The sequence below is a fragment of the Gadus macrocephalus genome, chromosome 11 (genome assembly GCF_031168955.1).
Source record: "Gadus macrocephalus chromosome 11, ASM3116895v1".
NCBI classification, from domain to species: domain Eukaryota; kingdom Metazoa; phylum Chordata; class Actinopteri; order Gadiformes; family Gadidae; genus Gadus; species Gadus macrocephalus.
The window spans coordinates 16,236,026-16,243,003 of record NC_082392.1 but is presented as its reverse complement, the minus strand read 5'-3'; the positions used below and the strand labels follow the sequence as shown (position 1 = coordinate 16,243,003).

Sequence of the window (6,978 nt, the reverse complement as noted above, 5' to 3'; positions counted from 1 at the left end):
GCTTCTCCTAGGTCAACAAGAGACAGAGGGTTTATTTGTCTGTGCGTTTTATTTGCTTTCTAATACAGCAGAGACAGTGATTTGAAAGATCTACTTGAACAGAATGATAGCATGTACACGGTCTAGGGAGCATGGGAAATATCTGCATTCCACATACGTTTTCTTTTTCTTTTTTTTTCAGTTGGGTCCTACCCCTATTTTTTCTCTCAAGCCTTTTGATTTGCTCAGTTAGTCATAATTAATAAAAAACAGACTATTATTTTCTGGTATTATAAATCTCCTTCCCCTTTCAGAGGAAAGTATAATAGTTGTTCCCGAGAACCTCCCTATAGGGTCCTGCAATAACGACCTCCTACCCACCAATGGCTAGACAGTGGCCCATTGTAGTGCTCAATCGCCACGGATTTATAGCCACAGCCCGGGTTCCCAGAATGCAATGTCAGTTTGCTGCGGCCTCATCAATCTACAGTCCGCTGCTAAACAAGGAGAGGAAAATGCATGGCAAAGAAGCTTGAAACACAAACAAGGGAGATTGTTTTCTGGATTTGCTATCTTATTTTTTATTTGCTGTCCTTTGGATCACAGGTGTGTAAAATGTAATGTCAGAAACTTTTCAAAGTCATTCAATGGCATGTGTAGGGAGTGTTGTACACGGCAGCAGCACACTTTTTCCCCGACAACGTAACATTTTTGAAATACAAGCCATTACATTATAGTAAGTGTAACAGTATACAAATAGGATAATTCAACTAAATGATTATAGACTGTGGTCTAGTAAAGAAAGACAAAAAACAAAAACATAAAATATTGTAGTTATTAATCATGATTATAAAATGACACCCATACAAATCAGCCTTTTGGCTGGTTTAAAACAACGGTCACAAAACGGGAGACTCAAAAAAATAACTCCCACATTGAATGTCCTCTTCAACGCACTTATAGCCATGGCAACCAGGGTGCATTTCCCCGCTATTTAGAGCATTCAAAGGGGCCACAGCAAAGTTAGCATTTCTAAAGTGAAGCATCGACATTGACGTAACTTGCTCCTGAGGACCTTAGTTCTTACCTTATATACTGTGTAAATAAATAATTGTAACTATATGTTGAAACTTCAAAGAGGAAAAACATATAGCTTATGCTATACTGAAAGGTAAACAAGTTTAAGAGAAAACCAATCTTTTGCGTCTCATTCAGAGCCATACTCTCTGACTAGCTCTGCTGCTAGAGTCTCTTCAAAGGCTTTCCCTGTGTAGTCAACAAGTCAACCATTTAATTGCTGAAAATACAGCTAAACAGTCATGAAAAAAAGAACGGCTTTGTGCCATTCTGCAGTAGCGTTCAATCTTACGTGTCCTCTACGTGTCCTCTCTAATATACATGCCATAGGAGATTTGGAGGGCCATTATAACATGGAAAAGCAGAAGTCCTGAATGGGTCAAAGAAAGCGCCACTTTCTTCATGATGTCCCCCAAAATGTCTTCCCAGGGGTCTGGTTTCAATAAAAACATGCACATCTTTCAAAAAAGCTGGAATGAAATGTAGATGGTAGAGAGAGAGAGAGAGAGAGAGAGAGAGAGAGAGAGAGAGAGAGAGAGAGAGAGAGAGAGAGAGAGAGAGGGGGAGAGAGAGAGAGAGAGAGAGAGAGAGAGAGAGAGAGAGAGAGAGAGAGAGAGAGAGAGAGAGAGAGAGAGAGAGAGAGAGAATCTCACCAGTTACGACAAAGCTCTGATCGTAAGTTTGTTCTCTCAGATCCTCCCGGTGTTTGGCGCCTTTAATTTACAACCTCAATAACATCACTGCGGAAACACAGACACAGTGATAGATGTGAGTGGACTGGACACACATCGCTCCAAGGTGCCAATTCTGGAGAGGGGGAAAAGTAGCAGTTCTAAAAAAAAAAGCAGACATTTAAAAAAAGTTAAATAAATCAATGAGTGTATCTATATACATATATTTATATAAACATAGAAACAGAACACAAAGCTTCTGCTAAATGCGTTGCATCTTTGTGATGCGCCATGTGGCGACTTTCCTTTTTCCTGCCATTCGAGCGGCTCTCTAATTTGGGCACCTTTGTGTTTCCAATTATGAGACATCAACAATCCAGAGTAATTAGTCACGCGGAGGCGTGCGGCGGGCGGCTGCTGAGACGTTGTTCTTCTGCCGCATCCATATCTTCACAGCTCTCTTATACTATCGGACAATGCGGTTCATTCTATGAACCCCCAATGTTTTACCACAACACAGACTACAACGCATACCTGGAGGGGGCGAGGATCTGCTTTTTTCGCCTTCAACGTCATGTCTTCTCTCAAAGGGTCCGCAGACCACGGATACCCTGAGTGCAGTCGGCTGGAGTAAAACACAGACGAAAAGGACTGAATATAGATGTGTTTATTTAGGTTAGGATCTTTCTGTTCATTCTTCGTTTGGACAGAAGGGCGAGAAGACCACCAAAGTTCAATCAGAAGAAAAGAGGAAGGCATGAGCCGCGCCTGATAGGACAGTATTTTCAACAGGGCCCCAGAGTGTAGGGCAGGGCTCTCGCACTGATGACACCAATTCATTGGGGGGGTTTAATGTTAATTGGTGTCTAGACGTTTTATTACCTGGATGGGACACCGAAGCACGGCTATTTCCGATGTGTACCTTTAAATGGACCTTACTTTCAACCCGTGAGCACATAACAGTCGGCGGAATGTATTGCTCCGTTCAATCACCAAGCAAGAGGATACAACCGAGGCAATTTAAAGATGTATTTCACTCTTAATTAAAAGTATTTACTTGTGTTGAAATATTTGAGACATGATAGATGGATCCAAGCTCAATAAAAGCGACTACAAGGGCCTTTCATTTTGCCAATTTATACACACTCTCTCTCGGCCCCCCCCCCCCAACCCCCCACCACCACCACCACTACCACCACCCTCTCTGTTATTCTCTTGTTGATTTGTGTGAGTAAGGGAGAGCTCCTGTGAGCATGTGTCACTTTTTAGTGGAAAATTACAGCTCTCTCAACAATTCCTCAGTAGGAATCCCATTCTGGAGTGGATTTTATCTGCAAATCACAATTATTTTCCTCATGCTCTGTTTTAATGGGAACCCCTGCGGTTGTGAAGAATACACTTTGCTATTCATAAATGTATTACTGGTGGGGAATCATTAACTCATTGTTAGTTGGAGGACTGATGGCCTATTGGCATGACAACGCTCAACAAAGACATTTCGTCTTTCCACGATACATCTATATCACTGGAAACAATGTCATCTACGCCATTTGCACCACTCCCCCTGGCGACTCGCGAGTTTGAGCCTAGTGGAAGGCTTTTTGGGGACACAAACCCACCCAGGGATAAGTAATAGTTTGGATCTCTGGAAAAGTATGGTGGGTGTTTTGTTTTGTATTAGTTCGCCAAAAAAGCAGGAGATGGGTTGGCATCTGACAAAATAACTGTTAGCTTAAAATGGTATAGCGTGTCCCTGTATGGGTCCGGTCATGAGAGAAGGGCTGAAGACACCGAGGTGGGGAAGAGCGGACAAGATAAGTTGTCTTCTTTCAATTATCTCAAAGTGTAGCTCATTCGGAAATGTTTGGCTTGCGTGCCAGGGAGAATATACAAGAGTCAGGCAGCTTGCACAGATGGTGGCCGTTCTTGGTCAACATTAAAAAAGAGGGAAGAATAAGAAGAAGTAACGTCTCTCTCTCCCCCTTTCACCCTGTTTCCCTCTTTGTGGAGGCAGACTCGGATAAAAGGTTGGTGTGTATAAGTGTTTAAGTAGGCAGACGTAAAGTGTGAGGGAGAGAAAAAAAAGGAAGATTCGCTATTCACTGCTTGCAATCCTTTCTGCCTTGTTGAACGTTATTAAATTCTGTCTGTTTCCCCTGCCCCTCTGGCCCCTTTTGTCAGCTACTTCTCATGCGTAACTCCCACATATTTTGAGTCCTTTTGTCATGACTCTTTTCCTTTTTTTCCCGGACTTGATGCGCGCAGACCGAGAACAGGGTACCGGTCCTACTGTATTTTAGTTATAACAACAGTTTTGTCCGCGATGGAATATATAAAAGTATACGATATGTACAAGTAGGATACAACTCACTTTGGATAATCAAACCACAAGCATATGGTTAGCGCTGTCTATCGATGCAGAAATTGACCCTCAACAATGGAAGAAAAAGAAAATCCTTCATTTTCGGGAATAATTCTAAGTTGCTAATTTTTTTTTCTTTGAGACAAACTTTTGTTAATTTATTACAGCACACATGAATGCCCCACTACTGGACGAGAAAGTCTAAATCAATCAGTTAAGGTAGAGAGATAGAGTTCGCGTGGGATAAAAGAAGGGATGGGATACTGCCTTTTTCTTGACAAGCACCCCATTCCTTCCGGTGCAAATCTTTCGCCTGCTCATCAAAAATCAAGATATTCCTACTGGCTTATCGTCACATACAGCAGAGTACACATACGTCTACATCCCAGTCTTGCCCTTGTTAAGCAGGACTTCACCACCCTGACAACAATATAGCTCTGACGAGCCGATGACGGCAAACACTTTTATCAGTCACATTCTCGAATCCAAAGAGAGAGGAGGACCAGAAGGCACCAGAGGAGAGGACAAGAAGACAAGGCGTGAAAAAACACTTTTGTTGGAGACAAACAGTTGACACTATGACTGGACGTTACGGGAGGAAAGTGTCTCTCTCTCTCTCTCTCTCTCTCTCTCTCTCTCTCTCTCTCTCTCTCTCTCTCTCTCTCTCTCTCTCTCCGTCTCTCTCTCTCTCTCTCTCTCTCTCTCTCTCTCTCTCTTTTTTTTCCTCTACCTCTCTCTCTCTCTCTCTCTCTCTCTCTCTTGCTCTCGTGTGTAAACCAAGCAAACAAACAGTGAAATAAGACAAAGTGCAATAGCTGACCTTTTTGTTCAAAGGACCCATCTAATCTGTTTTCACTTTACTTAATTAGAAAAAAAAAACAAAGGGATTTTTTTCTCATGTGCAGTGTTAATGGGAAACAGCTCACAGGTGCTAATTAAAAAGAAAGGATGGAAACAAAGGGATAATTCACAGGGAAACTAATATGTCTTGTTAATCTATACATTCATAGTTATTGATGGCACAAATAAATACTATTCATTTCCATGGCATTATTTATCATTGGAAATTGAATGGGATCTATTGATGTGTGTGGGCTCATAAATAATGCATGCATATTTATACATGTTTAATTGATACATGTTTATGAAACAACAATGTAATCGAACAGCCTCGAACAGTTGACTGAAAAGGAAACTTATTCTAATATATAGTTATCGGTAGTATGTTAGTCATCTGATAGATTATGCCGATATATATATATATATATATATATATATATATATATGCACAAACAGTATAAGTGCGTGTCAGACAAGGGAGAGCCAGAATCCGGTGACCCCAGCCCCCAAGCACTGCACTCCACCACATTAAAGACCCACTCATAGGGCAGTGTGTGGTCTGTCTTTCAGGGACGGCAGGGGATTCTGGAAACAAATTGGCTCTTTTGACCTTCGCCCATGTCCCCTGACCTTCCAACCCCCCCCCCCCCACACACACACACACACACACACACACACACACATCGCCCTCCCAGCCAGCCCCCTGTACTGTGGCCACTTGAAACGCAGCCTAATGATAAGTCACTTTTCTTGATGTTTTGTTTGGAGGGAAAGATGTCATCATTTTCTTCAATCTTTCATTTCCTTTTCGGGTTGCTAGTCCAAAGTGGACTAGCAACTAAGTAAGCATGGCTGTACTAAGTAAGTAAGCATGGCTGCACCTTCCTTATAAATGGGAACTGTTCAAGTTATTTTCAGTCGTATTGGCAGCGTAGTCCCAAATATATATCAGCAACATTTGTTTAATGAAAGTTCAACGGTAGATTTAAATTCAATTTTTTTATTTAAATCCTACCAAAAGCATGTCCTTGGACTACCGTGCTCAGGTCCCTAAGTGGTCTGGAGTAGAGGGCAGGCAGTGTGAGTGTTAGGGGGGGGGGGGGGGGGGGGGGCACACTATATTAATGTTCATATGCTCCATTGATCCACGAGCACCACTTAATATTGTGGACATATATTTGATAATGTGTGCTATACACCACCACATCAATAACCCTGTTAAGAGGCCTTGGCGTTCCCACACTTACTCACAGTGTTGTCATCACTCTCTTTATTGATCCCAGGGACGAGCAAACATGTCTTCAATACACACTTGTGTCACACCTGACAGTGCAACACTGCCGAGCCGCGTCCGCACCATTAGGAACGCTAGTAACACCAACATCCGACCAGAGGAGGGGATGAGATGCATGTTGTTGTCCAAACAAAAGGGGAAAGAGACCTGGGTTGAGCCCCATGATGAAGAAAGATCCCCACCATCAACGGCAACAGGTAATTGTTTGTATATTAAGAGACAAAAAGTGAAAATGCTGAATATAGGCGTCAGAACTTTAGGAGCCACGCACGATTAAGAAACGTTTATAGCTCTCCCAAAGCTGTGGGAATCATTTAATTATTGGTATGATTCACCTCCTGTTCTGGGAATTACAGGAGAGAAATTCATACAGTGAAATGAGTCAGGGGGAAATGGTGTGGCAGCGCTGGCGGCAGCAGCCATATGCTTATGACTAAAGCCCACACCAAAGCCAAGATTCAGAGTATACTGCGTTTCTTCCATTACAACCGAAAACCAAGTGATAAACAACAACAAAAGGATCAACATAGATTGGCCATTTTTAACTGGTGGCTGCAGAGGCAAAAGCCTGGATAGATGTACAGAGAGGGGCAGAGCCACGTGGCCTGGGTTTGGAACCCAGACAGGGGGAAGCGAAAGTGCCTCTGTGGGGCATTTGCTTGCCTCTTCATCCTGTTGTGCGCTACTTTTTTTTTTTTACTTATTTGACAAAAATAGATAAATACTTTTAGAGGCAGAACAAACATGAAACTTGA

General features: G+C 42.4%; 1 long non-coding RNA gene across 1 annotated transcript in view; it reads right to left on the bottom strand.

The window, feature by feature from the left end:
* Positions 1-534: 534 nt before the first annotated feature.
* Positions 535-6,978, bottom strand: part of LOC132467675 (uncharacterized) — a 16,316-nt gene continuing 9,872 nt past the window's right edge. Inside the window, exons 2-3 of the long non-coding RNA XR_009528054.1 lie at positions 2,262-2,352; positions 535-1,888 (exon numbers count right to left, since the gene is read on the bottom strand). This is a non-coding gene — a long non-coding RNA (uncharacterized LOC132467675). The remainder of the gene's footprint in view (positions 1,889-2,261; positions 2,353-6,978) is intronic.